General features: G+C 42.7%; 1 protein-coding gene across 1 annotated transcript in view; it reads right to left on the minus strand.

The window, feature by feature from the left end:
• LOC135203216 (aquaporin-9-like) overlaps positions 1–10,781 on the minus strand; it is a 107,051-nt gene extending 96,270 nt beyond the window's left edge. The window contains exon 1 of the mRNA XM_064232974.1: positions 10,606–10,781. The gene's annotated coding sequence lies outside the window, so the exon portion shown is untranslated. The remainder of the gene's footprint in view (positions 1–10,605) is intronic.
• Between the last annotated feature and the right edge of the window lie 3,849 nt (positions 10,782–14,630).

The following is a 14,630-nucleotide window of genomic DNA, read 5'->3' on the forward strand; positions in this document are numbered from 1 at the left end:
ACCTGCCTCTCCGAGGCGCGAGAGAAGCGCTTCTCAGCGTTGTCCTCAGACGACGTCCTACCTCTCTTCTGTGGAGGAAAAGCGTCATACGACGCAGGCGAAGACCGCAACGATAACGGAGAGAGGGGACGTAAAGCGTCCTCCCTCGGAAAAGTCCTTTTCAACGGACGCGAGTCTCTCCGAGCGCTCCACCCCTTGCGCGGGGAGGGCGCCTCGGAGGACGAAAAACAGTCCTTAAGGATGCGAGCCTGAGCACGCTCCTTGGCAGCCTGGGAACTAACAACAGGTCCTGCCGAAGGGACGCCAGATCGGTGGGGAGCCCCCGTAAACCCTCTGCGGCTTTCGACATACCCACTCCCTGAGTCCTGGGAGTCCGATAGAGGTCTAGGCCTAGAGGCATTATGGGCCGATCTGACGCCCCCTCCACAACACTAGGGGCACGATCACATACTTTACTTGAGCCGTTTTTTGTTTTCTGGGGCCAACACTTTGGACTCTAGAGTGCGTAACGACTCTAGAATCAGAGAAAGGGCATTACCTTCTCCAGACACAGAACCAGGGCCCTCAGGCAACAACACAGGATTAGGTGAAGCAAATTCTACTGGTGTTAAAATAGGAGAAATGTTACTTCCCTTACCTTTCGTAGAACCGCTCTTGGAGGAAGACCTCCTGATCCTATCGCGCTCAAACTTACGCCGATAGGACTCATACACCTTCCATCCATCATCAGTCAAACTTTTGCATTCAATGCATCGATCATCCAACAAACAAACATGCCCCCTACACCCCATACATACTGTGTGGGGGTCTACCGATGATTTCGGTAGCCTCACCTTGCAATCACTCCTCACACACTCTGAAGCTCACTGAACTTGATCCCGACATCACGTTCACAGAAAAGCCAATCCAAATCAAAAAACAGTCCCACTATCGCGTATGCCAATCCAACAATCCAGAGTCAAACCAAAAGTCAATCCAGATACTTAGAACGAGTCAAATCCAAAATCCTGGGCGGAGGTCTGTAAACAGGTGTTTACCGACCGGCGACAGAAAAAATATGAATAGAAAATGGGAATGGTTCCTGATATCCGCCTCCCAGCGGCGGGAATGGGTACTACCACCTGGCCGCCCACTGCGTGTGCCGCGAGTTTTGAAATTCTGTCGGACTTCGGAGAATACAGCTATATATATATCTGTCAGGTAAGTTTCATGAACAAACAATATTTTGTTGCCTATACGTATTAGTGAAAGTATGAAACTTTTTATTCCCAGGGTCATGGTTTGAATTGAAATTCATTTTTACCTTGTAATCGGTGGTTTTATCCTTACTGCCATCACAACTGAAACTCCACAGTGCTTATTTGAATGTAATTATACACATTTTGGTCTTAATTCACTCCAAATTGCACTTGAACCACAAACATAGTTACGGGCAGTACACGAGTACATGGTTTATGAGGTGCAAAGCTTTATATTCCCTTAAATGTTTACTTTACTCATTATTTAGTTTAACTTTACTTTATTACTTCAAAATGTTTATTTAATTCAGGTCTACTATCCCTTTTATACAACTGAGTTAACCCCGAAAAATTACAGATATTTCTGAAGTACTTACGAGCAGACAACGGCAAAATGACTCAATGTTGCCAATCTAGTGGAGCTTCACACATACGCCGATGCATTTACAAACTGTTTCCATGAATTCTAGTTGTCATAGTAATGCAGTAGCCTAATGATAAAATTGCTGTAATATGTAGATATTTGTATATACGTACTACAAATATATAAGCTAATTTCACTTATTTCCCCGGTTTTGAGTAAGTCTTATACCCAGTTTGGAGGGTAAACACATACCAACTGGCAACACTTATAAACAATTGAAGAGCGCGAAGAACGTCGGAAGTACCATTCACAATCAAAACTGTTGATATTTGAGTCAGGAATCTAGTTACTTTTTCAACAACGATATTTTCAAATTCATAATCATGAATATGTAAAAATATTTATGCAATTAATGACCTTATATTGCCGTTTAACTATTTATTTAAATAATTATCTAGTGCAAGCTGCTGCTTCTTCTTCTGCTAAAAATGATATTGTAATGATACAATTAAGTTTGTTCATACTTACCTGGCAGATATATATATAGCTGTATTTTTCCGAATCCGACAGAAATTTAAACACTTACGACACACGCAGTGGGAGTCAGGTGGTTAGTACCCATTCCCGCCGCTGGGAGGCGGGTATCAGGAATCATTCCCATTTTCTATTCATAATTTTTATTTCCACTGTCTCCTGAGGGGAGATGGGTGGGTACTTGATTATATATATCTGCCAGGTAAGTATGAACAAACTTAATTGTATCATTACAATATCATTTTGTTCATGAAACTTACCTGTCAGATATATATATAGCTGAATCCCACCTTTGGTGGTGGGAGTAGACAGAATAGAAGATTTTAGGAAACATATATATGCAGATAATTGATATCTTGATTCCTTACCTGTTAGCATAGCTGACTTCGTGGTTACTGCCGCGTAAGTCTGCTTGTGCTACTAGAGTTGCCAGCAAGGTAGAGACCTATAAAGCTGGTGCACTCCAGATGATCTGTCAACAGGGGCAAGACCACGACGTGACTAGACCATTGACCATACAAATGAGGGCAACGAAGTAAAACCAAACCACCTGGCGTAGCCTACCAAAAGTATCCACATAGACTAAGCTAATGGAAGGGAGATCCGCCGCAGGCGGTCAACCCCACAACCATAACGCAAGTTAAAAACTCCCCTAAACCATTAAAGGATAGGATGAGCGCTACTTCTCCTGCCCCCAAAAACGTGTCTGCAGCGACGTATGGTCCGAGCGAGTAACAATTTTCGTATGTTGCTTTCACCTCCCGCAGGTAGTGTGAAGCGAACACCGAATTGCTTCGCCAATAAGTGGCGCCCAAAATATCTTTGATTGCCATATTTTTGTGAAAAGCCACCGAAGTAGCAATAGCCCTCAACTCGTGGGCTTTCACTTTCAAGAAGCTCCATGTCACTTCCACTACACTTTCAATGGGCTTCCTTAACCGTACTTCTTAAGAAGAACGCCAGTGCATTCTTCGACATCGGAAGATCTGGTTTTTTCACAGAGCACCACAAGTTCTCCGAAGAACCTCTGCATGCTCTGGACCCCCTTGCATGCTCTGGTCTGCAAATAAAACTTGAGAGCCCTGACAGGACACAGGACTCTCTCAGCTTCAGGTCCTACTAGCTCCGACAACCCTTTGATCTCGAACGTCCTCGGCCAAGGGTTGGAAGGGTTCTCGTTCTTTGCTAAGAACGTAGGACTTAAGGAACAAACTGCACTATGATCCTTGAACCCAATATGCTTGCTTATGACTTGAATTTCGCTAACCCTCTTCGCCGTCGCCAGAGCGGTTAGGAAAATGGTCTTCTTAGTAAGATTCCTAAGCGAGGCTAAATGGAGCGGTTCAAATTGACTCGACATGAGAAACTTAAGTACCACGTCTAAGTTCCACGATGGTACTTTCGGTTGGAGAACTTTCACAGTCTCAAATGATCTAATGAGATCATGAATGTCTCTATCATTCGCTAAGTCGAGTCCTCTATGCCTGAAGACCACAGAAAGCACGCTTCTGTAGCCTTTAATCGTGGGAACGGCTAGTTTCGCTTCTTTCCTAAGGTGAAGAAGGAAATCTGCTATTTGGCTCACAGAGGTTGAGGTGGAGGAAATGCCCTTCCTTCTGCATCAACTTCTAAAGACAGCCCACTTGATTGGTAAACTGCGATTGAGGAGGGCCTCCTTGCGGTGGCAATCGCCGTTGCCACAGGTCTTGAAAACCCCTCGCTCTGGCCAACTTCTTGATAGTCCTGAACGCAGTCAGACTCAGAGCGGGGAGGTTTTTGTGGTACCTCTCGAAGTGGGGCTGTCTGAGTAGATCTTTCCTTAGGGGCAGAGTCCTTGGAAAGTCTACTAGGAAGGACATCACCTCCGTGAACCAGTCGACCGCTGGCCAGAAGGGGGCGATGAGGGTCATTCTCGCTCCTTCTGATGCAGCGAACTTCCTCATTACTTCCCCGAGGATTTTGAATGGGGGAAAAGCGTAAATGTCTAGTCCCGACCAATTCCACAGTAGGGCGTCTGCTGCCACTGCTCCCGGGTCCAGAACTGGGGGGAGCAATACAGTGGAAGTCTCTTCGTTCGGGAAGTTGCGAAAACGTCCACATGAGGACGTCCCACACAGCTTCCAAAGCGCCTGGCATACTTCCTGATGAAGGGTCCATTCCGTCGGCAGAAGCTGTCCTTGCCGACTGAGAAGGTCCGCTCGCACGTTTTCCACGCCTGACACAAATCTTGTCAGAATTGTGACGTTTTGCGACTTCGCCCAAATCAGGATCTTCGCGATGGCGAACAGAGAAGGAGAGTGAGTTCCCCCCTGTTTCCTGAGGTATGCCAAGGCTGTGGTTTTTTTGTCCGAGTTTATCTGAACCACTTTGTTGGAGACTTCCTCTTGGAAGAACCTTAGAGCAAGGTAAACCGCTGAAAGTTCTTTTAGATTGATGTGCCAGGACACCTGTTCCCCTCTCCAGGTGCCTGACACTTCTCTCCCTCCGCCCTCCCAGTGTTGCTCCCCAACCCGTGGAGGACGCGTCGGAGAACAACACTAGGTCGGGGTTACCGAAGCTTGAGCGAAAGTCCTTCCGCAAGCTTCTTTGGATCCAACCACCATTTGAGGTGCTTTTTCACTTCTTCCGTCAAAAACAAGACCTCTTCTAGATCCTGTTTGCGTGACCAATTGCTTGAGAGGAAGAACTGAAGTGGTCGGAGGTGCAACCTTCCAGAGAAACAAACTTCTCCAGTGAGGAAATGGTCCCCAGCAGACTCATCCATTCCCTCACCGAGCATGTTTCCTTCCCTAGAAAGGCTGACACTTTGTCTAGGCATTGAAGTTGTCGCCCCTGGGACGGGGAAAAGCCCGAAAAGCCACTGAGTCCATCTGAATCCCCAGATAGACTAAGGATTGAGAAGGAGTCAAGAATGCGACTTTTCGAGATTCACCAGAAGTCCCAGGGACCTCGCTAACGACAGAGTCGTGTGAAGGTCCTTCAGACACCGTCTTGCGATGAGGCTCGAATAAGCCAGTCGTCTAGGTAGAGAGAGATCCTTATTTCCGCAAGATGGAGCCACCTCGCAACGTTCTTCATAAGAACGTGACACCATCGGCGCCGTGCTGAGACCGAAGCAGAGTGCCCTGAATTGGAAAACCTTCCCTGCCCTTTCAGGACAAACCGCAGGTATTTCCTTGATCGGGATGGATGGGGACGTGAAAGTATGCGTCCTGAAGGTCTAAAGAGACCATCCAATCCCCGGTCTTAAGCTGCAAGCACGGATTGAGGTGTCTCCATCTTGAACTTCTGCTTGGTAACGAAGCGATTTAGACTGCTGACATCCAGAACGGGGCGCCACCCCCCTGACTGCTTCGGCACTAGGAACAGACGGTTGTAAAACCCCGGAGAACTCCGGTCGAAGACCTGTTCCACCGCCCTGCTTCTCGATCATTTGATCAGTAGATCGTGAAGCACTTTCTGCTTTTCTCCCGGATACGAAGGAGACAATCCTTTGTGTCGAAGACAGCGGGGTAACATCAGGAAAGGAATTCTGTACCCCTTCTTGACGATGTCCAGAGACCAAGCGTCGGCACCTCTCTCTTCCCATGCTTTCGCGAAATGTAGAAGTCTGGTCTCCTACCGGTGGCTGAAGGACTTTCCCTCTCACTTCTTGCTCTTGGAAGGAGCGGGAGATCTTGCCTCTGAAAGAGCCTCTTCCTCGAGGGGCTGGCTTCGAGGAAGAAGCAGATCGAAAGGGCTTCGATTTCTTCAAAGCAGAGGACCCAGAAGACGAAGTAGTAGTAGGCTTCCTAGAAGACTGTGCCAGAAGGTCTTGGGTTGCTTTCTCCTGGAGACTGGCAGCTATGTCCTTTACCATAGACTGGGGAAGAGATGTTCTGAGAAAGGAGCGAAAAGAAGATCCGCTTTTTGCGCTGGTGATACCGACTTTGCAGTAAAATTGCAAAAAAGTGCTCTCTTCTTAAGCAGTCCCGTGCTGAAATGAGCAGCCAATTACTCAGAACCATCCCTGACGGCCTTGTCCATGCAAGACAATACACTGGACAGCTCCCCCCAGACTGATGAATCGAACTCTGGACCTGGCATCCAATACTCCTAGGCACCAGTCAAGAAAATTAAAGACCTCTAGTGTCCTGAAGAGGCCTTTAAGGTGAAAGTCTAACTCACTATGCGTCCAAGAGACCTTAGAGGAAGACAGAAAAGATCTTCTGGCGGCATCCACAATACTACCAAAGTCTCCTTGAGCTGAGGCTGGAAGCTTAACTCCGACGTTTTCTCCCGTCTCATACCACATACCAGCTTTGCCACAAAGTCTTGAAGGTGGTAAAGCGAAAGAAGTCTTGCCTGAAGCTTTCCTCTTTTCCATCCAATCATGGACCTTTCGAAAAGCTTGCTTCGTAGAAAGCGACTTCTTCATTTTCACAAAGCCCGAGATCTTAGTAGCTTTGGATGACGAAAACTGAGAGGGAGGAGTACGTGGAGCTTCAGGTTGGAAAGTGTCTGCAAAGACTGACTGTAGCAAACGAGTCAAAACCTTGTAGTCCGTCGAAACTGGAGCCAACTGCTGTTCTTGTCCACTTCGACGAAAGCGTCACTAATTTCCTCTTCAGACACTGGAGAAGTCGGAGGTAGTAAAGAAGAGTCACGAGCTTTCTCAAAAGAGAAAGAGCGGCGAACAGGAAGAGTTCCCGCTTCCGCTTGCGGAGGTGGAAAACTGACGTCCGTAGGCGCGCGCTTGGCGTCCGAAGCCAATCTACTGGCGCCGATTGAAGCGCGCTCGACCGCAACAGGTGTGCACCTGGCGTCCACTGGCGCGCGCTGAGCGTCCACTGGCGCGCGCCGAGCGTCCACTAAAACGCGCTGAGCGTCCACTGGCGCTCGCTTACCTTGCACCGAATCACGCTCGGTGTCCACTAAAGCGCGCTGACTTTCACAGAAGCGCGCTCGGCATCTAAATGAAACGCGCTTCTTATCAACAAGTTTCGTAGCAGCAGAAACAACCGCTTCACGAGAGCGAGAAACGAATTTCTCGCCTCCTCTAGAAAGTTGCTGGGGAGCAGAACGAACTCCAGAGGGAGACTCAAACGGAGAGAGAGAAGAGCGAGGAGAGGGAGAGGGAGAACGCCTCGACCTCTTCACAGGAAGATTGTCATCCTTCTTACGGCGACGTGGAACAGTCTCTCTCTAAGAAAAAACATCCTCGAAGTTGCTGCTGAGAGACTGGAGAATCTTGCTTGTAGGTGAAGCCTCCTTTTCTGGGGAGGGGGCGGGCTGATCCTGTGAGCAGGCGAATGGCGAGGGGACGCCTTCCTTCCTACTCCCAGGAACCGTCACTCACGCACCTTAGAGCGACTGCGGCGCTCGAAATGAAACATCTAGGAAAGACTCCGCCTCCGAATAATCCTTACGCTTCTTCTGCGGAGGAAAAGCAGCAACGCACTATCAGGCGACGAGCAAAGTTCCGGAGAACAACTTGGACGTGAAGCGTCCCGAACGCGAGCCGTCCTTTTCAGCGGACGTGATGCGGTATGAGAGCTCCACCCCTTGCGCGGGGAGGAAGCTTCAGAAGAAGAAAGCACTCCTTGAGAAGACGTGCACGCGCAGCTCCTTGGCAGTCTGGGTAGGTTCGTCAGAAGCTGCCGAAGGCACGCCAGATCGGTGGGGGTTCCTCGTAACCCTCCTTCGACTTTCGACATGCTCTCTCCCTGTAATCTGGGAGTCAAGCAGAGGTCTAGGTCTAGAGGCGGAATGAGGCCGATCTGACGCACTCCGCTACACAAGGGGCACTTTCACTGCACTTCTCTTCACTTTTGCTCTCAGAGCTAACACTTTTGATTCTAAGTTACGAATCGATTCAAGAATTAGCGATAAGTATTACCTTCTACCGACACTGTTTCAGGGGCCGGAGGCAACACTACAGGGGTAGGAGCATAATCTACAGAAGGAGGTTAGCAGAGAAGAATCATTATAAATCTTGCCTACCTGAAACACTCCTGGAGGAAGACCTCCTTAACCTATCTCGCTCAAGTTTCTTAAGATAGGTTTCATACGCCTTCCATTCCGACTCTGTTAATCTTTCACTCCTTACAACGACTTTCAAAACGTACATTCATTCCCCCTGCAAACTTTACAAACAGAATGTGGGTCCACTGAAGCTTTCAGTAGCCTACCTCTACATTCGGACATAGAACAAAATCTAGCGCTAGCAGAACTAGACCCTGACATCTTGATCAAAGAAAAATCAATACCAAATTCAAATCAATCCAAAGTCAACGTGTGCCAAGCCACCGATCCAATTCAGATACCAAAGAAAAAACCAAAAGGGATACTCAAGTAGCTAGTAAGTTTCCAAAATCTGGACGGAGGTGCTGCAAACAGGTGTTTTCAGCACCGGCGACAGAAAAATTATGAATAGAAAATGGGAATGATTCCTGATACCCGCCTCCCAGCGGCGGGAATGGGTACTAACCACCTGACTCCCACTGCGTGTGTCGTAAGTGTTTAAATTTCTGTCGGATTCGGAAAAATACAGCTATATATATATCGTAGTTCCCTTGGATAAGTGGTGGTTGGAAGTCGGTGTTTATGGTTGTTGTAATGAAAGTGCCCTAGCGTCTATGGGTACAAGTAGTGTGCAGATTTAGCACAGGAAATGGAAAGTTTGTTGACACAAGCGACTCCGCAAACATCGGGATGGCGTCAATCTTCAAAACATTTATAGATGTAAGTAAAAATTTCGAAAGCATCATGGGGGTAGTGTGCACTGTGTTTAGCCACACTTTTTATTACCCTCTGTTTAATCTTAAAACATGGCCTTTATTTCTAACTTTGGAGAAAATACTTACTTCGAAAGGAGAGTGGAGGTCTCAAGCTATTCCTCTCACCACAAACAACTCATGACTAATGACCATCTCCGGTGTCAGGACGTGTTAAAAGTACTTTTTCGGAGGTTGGCCACAAACGTGGTAGTCAGTGGCTCGGCTAGTCCATTCGGTTGTTTACCCTAACCAATATGGGCATTTTTGGAGAAAAATATTTCTGCCATAGGCTCCTCTAACATTACTAGGGTAAACAATCACGGACGATCCACCATCATCACGCTGGCCGGGTCTTATTCACTAGATATTTAATTGGTGAAACAAGAATACAATTACAACTCTAAGGATACCATTAATTGGTGAAACAAGAATACAATTACAACTCTAAGGATACCATTCAAAAGATTGATATATGAAAGCACCAAATGAACTAAAATAAGCATGATTATCACAATTACATGAATAGCTGATAATAATCTGCATGAATAACAGGTAAACTGTTCTGCAAGAAAGTTGAGTATAGCAATTCATTTACAATAGGTACGAGAGTCAAGATGTCGTGACTTCATAATACAGGACTTAAAAGAACGTTCTAATTCTGAAAAATAATTACTTAAATTTGAGTCAGAATCGAGTTACTTTTTCAATAATGAATATTTTCAAATTAATCATCATAAATATGTAAAATATTGATGTTTTACTATATATTTAAATAATTATCTAGTGCATGCTTCGTCGTCTTCTTCTACCAAAAAAGTAGTTTCCTTAAAAACGTTGTGGCCAGGGACAGTGTTCCGACTGTTGTGATGAAAGTGCCCAGCGTCTCTGGGTACAAGTGGTGTGCGGATTTATCACAGGAAATGGGAAGTTTATTGACACAAGCGACTCCGCAAACATCGAGATGGCGTCAATCTTCCAAGTTATTTAGGTAAGTGTAAGTAAAAATTTTTAAAGCGTTTTGGTGAAATTTGCACTGCGTTTGCCACCCTTTTCACTACCCTCTGTTTAAAGCTTTAAATTTGGCCTTAATTTCTAACTTTGGAGAAAATACTTATACTTCGAAAGAAGAGTAGAGGTCTTTAGCTGCGTCTCTCACCAACAATAAGTCGCAGCTGATGAACATCTCCGGTGTCAGAACACGTTATAAGTACTTTATCGGAGGGTGGCCATCCGTGACCGTCGGTGAGTTGGGTCAGTCCATGCGGTTGTTTACCCTAGTTGTTTCCTTTTCTGGCTGAAAAAAATTTGTCTTTTCCTAGCTAATGCTACGTCTACATAGGGTAAAAAACCGCATGGTACAGGGGTGGACCATGTACGATCAATGTGTACAACCCCAAAAAAAGTACATTATAATGCGTCCTGACATCGGAGATGGGCATCAGACGCGACTTGTTGTTGGTGAGAAACGGAGCTAAAGACCTCTACTCCGGTGTCAGGACGCGTTATAATGTACTTTTCTTGGGGTTGTACACATTGATCTTACATGGTCCACCCCTGTACCATGCGGTTTTTTTTACCCTAGGTATAAAATAGCGTAAGCAAATTCTATATTTGACAGCTAGTTGTAATATTCAGGGGGCTTGATCCTCGTCTAATTTACAATAGCTACTTAGCCTATTATACCAACTTGGCTAATATTCCTTCAACTCACAATTTATAGCAGTTCAAAACACCACGCTGATACCTTTGATGGCAAAGGGTTTAGTGTCTATCGTCGACTCTTGATAATTTCAGGAAGACATTGTAGTTTTCTATTAACTTCTCACCACGTAGGCGCCTGAAAGGTCTTAACCAATTATGCGAGAAGGGATTACATGTAAACAAACCCCCGTCTTCAAGGGAGCTATATGTTCATTCTTCGCCGCCTTCCATTTAAGAGGTTAATCCATTCTAAGCGATAGGTATTTCTTGGAGATTGACTTTTTCTACAGTACTTTGATTAAAAATTGAGAATTTAACGTTGTTTTTTTGGTGTTCGACTGTAACTAACTTGTATTTTACATTAGAACTCTATCCTACGGTAAGTGGGACCCGTTGGGAATGCGGAGTTCGGGTGGGGTAGACCACGGGGAGAATTATTACCCTAGAAGTCTATCTACCTGGGAGAAGGTTGTGGCATGTTATTGTGGTATTTCCTGTTATATATGACGTTTGGAACACGAAATACAAGCAGAAATAGACGACGAATAAACCGAGAATTTAGCCGTTTCATAGCCAAAATGTATCTGTTACTACTACTATTACTATACCGGATGCTACTGCGCATGCGCGTTGTTATAGAGAAGCTTTTCGTCCAAACACCGACTTCTAAGTATCAATCACGGAGACAGAGTGAATTACTCATATGAAGATAAGCAAAGAGCGTCAATCAAGGAGAGAAAGAGAGTTAATTACTTATATGAAGATTAATGAAGATACAAAGGAAAAATTCCTAGAAAGATGTGAAAATGAGATAGTGAAGTTGATGAATGCCAACTAGAACTATTGGAAAGCTAAGAATATCTCAGTAGAAGAAATGGAAACAAAATTTTGGAAGAGTTTTAGATATTGACAAAATTGAACCTACATAGTTTACAAAAGAAAATAAAAAGAAATTAGTTTAAGACAAACTATAATAAGAAGAAAAGATGTGCAGATGTTCATGAGAGAAATATTTGAAAAACAATAGCAACAACAAAAACAAAAAGTCCAAAATTTAGTGAATGGAGCAGTAATTCAGTATGAGAAAAAATTAACAAATGAAATAAAGCATGATCAGAATAGTAGTAAAAGCTTGCATATGTATATAAAGAAACTTAGAGGAGAAAAAATAAAAACTAATTCCAAAATTGAAATTTATGATGCCCAAGGTGTCAAATTGAAGAAAAACCATAGAGACAGAATTAAAAACAGAATTGAAACAGTTCTGGAAGGACATCTCTCAAAAACATGAAAACTCGATTATTCAAGATTGGAACCCAGAGAGGAGGAAGCTATATGAGGATGAAATAAGAAGAGCACAAATCTCCAAAATTTAAGGATGGAAGCAGGATCTATAATACTATAATAGAGATGTCCAAAATTTAGTGAATGAAGCAGTAATTCAGTATGAGAAAAAATGAACATTGAAATAAAGTAGGATCAGAATAGTAGTAAAAGCTTGCATATGTATATAAAGAAACTTAGAGGAGAAAAAATAAAAAAGAATTCCAAAATTGAAATTTATGATGCCCAAGGTGTCAAATTGAAGAAAAACCATAGAGACAGAATTAAAAAAAGAATTGAAACAGTTCTGGAAGGACATCAATCAAAAACATGAAAACTCGATTATTCAAGATTGGAACCCAGAGAGGAGGAAGCTATATGAGGATGAAATAAGAAGAGCACAAATCTCCAAAATTTAAGGATGGAAGCAGGATCTATAATACTATAATAGAGATGCCAAAAATTGAGATAGAACATTGACGTTGTAACATCAGCGATACCAAGGAATTTTGCCCTAATGAAGAAAGTTGGAATAACAGAAGCTAACATAAAACAGCGAATACAAAAGCTCAAGGATGGAAAAGCTCCTAGGCCTGATGGTCTTAAACCAGAAGTATTCAAAATAGTGAAAGATAGTGAAATATGCATTAATGATCTGAAGAGGGCATATAAATATATTTTGGAAAGTGGTGAGGAAAATCCAAACTGCGATATATCTAAAACTATTCTTATTTCAAAAGTAGTGCAGCCTACAGTTAAAGAGTTTAGACCTATTGCTTTAACAAATATTTCATATAAGATTTTTATGGGCATTATAAGAGACAAAAGTGAAAACGCTTAACTAAAAATGACCTAACAAATGTACTTCAAGCAGGATTTACAAATAAAACGAGAATAACAGACAATCTTTACATGTTAAAACACTGTATCGAAAATAGTTTTATGAGAAAACAAACTCTCTTTGTAATTTCATAAGGCATTTGATTCTGTTAATAGAGGCAAACTAATAGAAACAATGGTGACATTCAAAATCGATAGTAACGTCATTGAAATCATTGCAAATATATACTTCCATGACCGTACAGAACTTTTCATTAACAATAATAAGCAAACAGAACTAGAAATAACCCCAGGGATAAGACAAGGTTGCAATGGCTCAACAATATTATTCCTGCTTGTCACTTCTTTAATCATAGAATAGCTCCAATCAGAAAATCTTGGATAAAGAGATGAATTGTCAAGATAGTAGTCCTAGTCTTTGCTGATGATGGCCTTGTGTTGGCACAAAGTTTTGAAGAAGCAATGAGCTCTATAAGTATACCGACAGAAATAGCAGCCTTATGCGGATTGACAATAAATAAATAAAAGAGCAATATAATGGTATACTATAACAGGAAAGAAGTATACCCAGAAATAATTGAAAATATAAAGATAGTTAGTCGAAAGTATAAAATATTCAGGAATAAAGATAACTGACAAGAAAGAATGTTTCAAAGATAATATAAATGACTGCATATTAAAGGCTAGACACTCTGCAAATGTGATATACTCCACACTTGCTAATGTTTGTAATAAAATTTTAATTGGAAAAACTTTCTGGAAATCTATTGCAATGCCATCATTTCTTTATGCAGCAGAAATATTGGAATACACCGAAGAAGAACTAAAGAGTTTTCAAAGAATAGACAATCAGGTGTATATAGAGCCATTCTAGAACTGCCAACTTATAGTACTAGCAGTGCGCTGAGATCGGAGATCGGAGCTACTTTATATTAAGCGAGAGATATTACACATAAAATTTTTTTTGTGAAACATTTTCTAGAAAATTAAAGTAATGAGTTACTAAGAGAGATATTCCTACATCAATTTTACGAGCAAGAAACAAAGTTCATTAAGAAAGTAAAGAGATACATGGAAATACTAAATGTAAATCTGTCAGAAATAAAGAATTTATCTATGGCAATGTTGAAAGAAAAAGCAAGAAAGGTTGATACTGAAATGTGGAAGTCAGAAATGGCAGATAAGGAAGCATTGAGAATATATAAGCATTATAAAAAAGAAGTAGAAGTTAGTTGGTTTGGTAACACAATCAGAACTAATTTGCTGACTAAGGCAAGGACAGACACTCTAGATTTAAGTTGGAGGGGTAGATTTAAAAATAAAAATGCAAAGTTTATGTGTGGGCATGTTGGTGAGACGTTGAAACGTTTTATATTTCGTTGTGAGCTGTACAAAGAAGCAAGGGTGAATTATGAATTATTACAACCCTATATCAAAAACGAATCTGAATTACTAGCTGTTATACTGGGTTTCAGAAGTCGTGACAGAAAACTAATAGAAATTTTTAAAAATCCCATACAGGAGCTATTAACATTATATAGTTGTTACTGTTGTTGTTGTTGTTGTTGCTGGTATTACTATTGTTATTACTAGTGGACCCAATTTCACAGAAAAAATTGTCTTACAAAAACATGTTGGCCTAAGAACTCCAACCATTGTGGTCAAGGCCTATAAGCATCTACTCTTGGATCTAAGCGGTGTCTAATATAAATGGTTCCTTTAAATTACAGGACTTTCTTAGCATACAGTCACTGAGAACTAACTAAACAGTAATGTACAATCACTAAACACTAACATTCACAAGACACTTATACTCACGAAACACACAATATACACTTACACTTACTAAATACTCACACTTAACATACACTC

Source organism: Macrobrachium nipponense, chromosome 33, assembly GCF_015104395.2.
Source record: "Macrobrachium nipponense isolate FS-2020 chromosome 33, ASM1510439v2, whole genome shotgun sequence".
In the NCBI taxonomy this organism is placed as follows: domain Eukaryota; kingdom Metazoa; phylum Arthropoda; class Malacostraca; order Decapoda; family Palaemonidae; genus Macrobrachium; species Macrobrachium nipponense.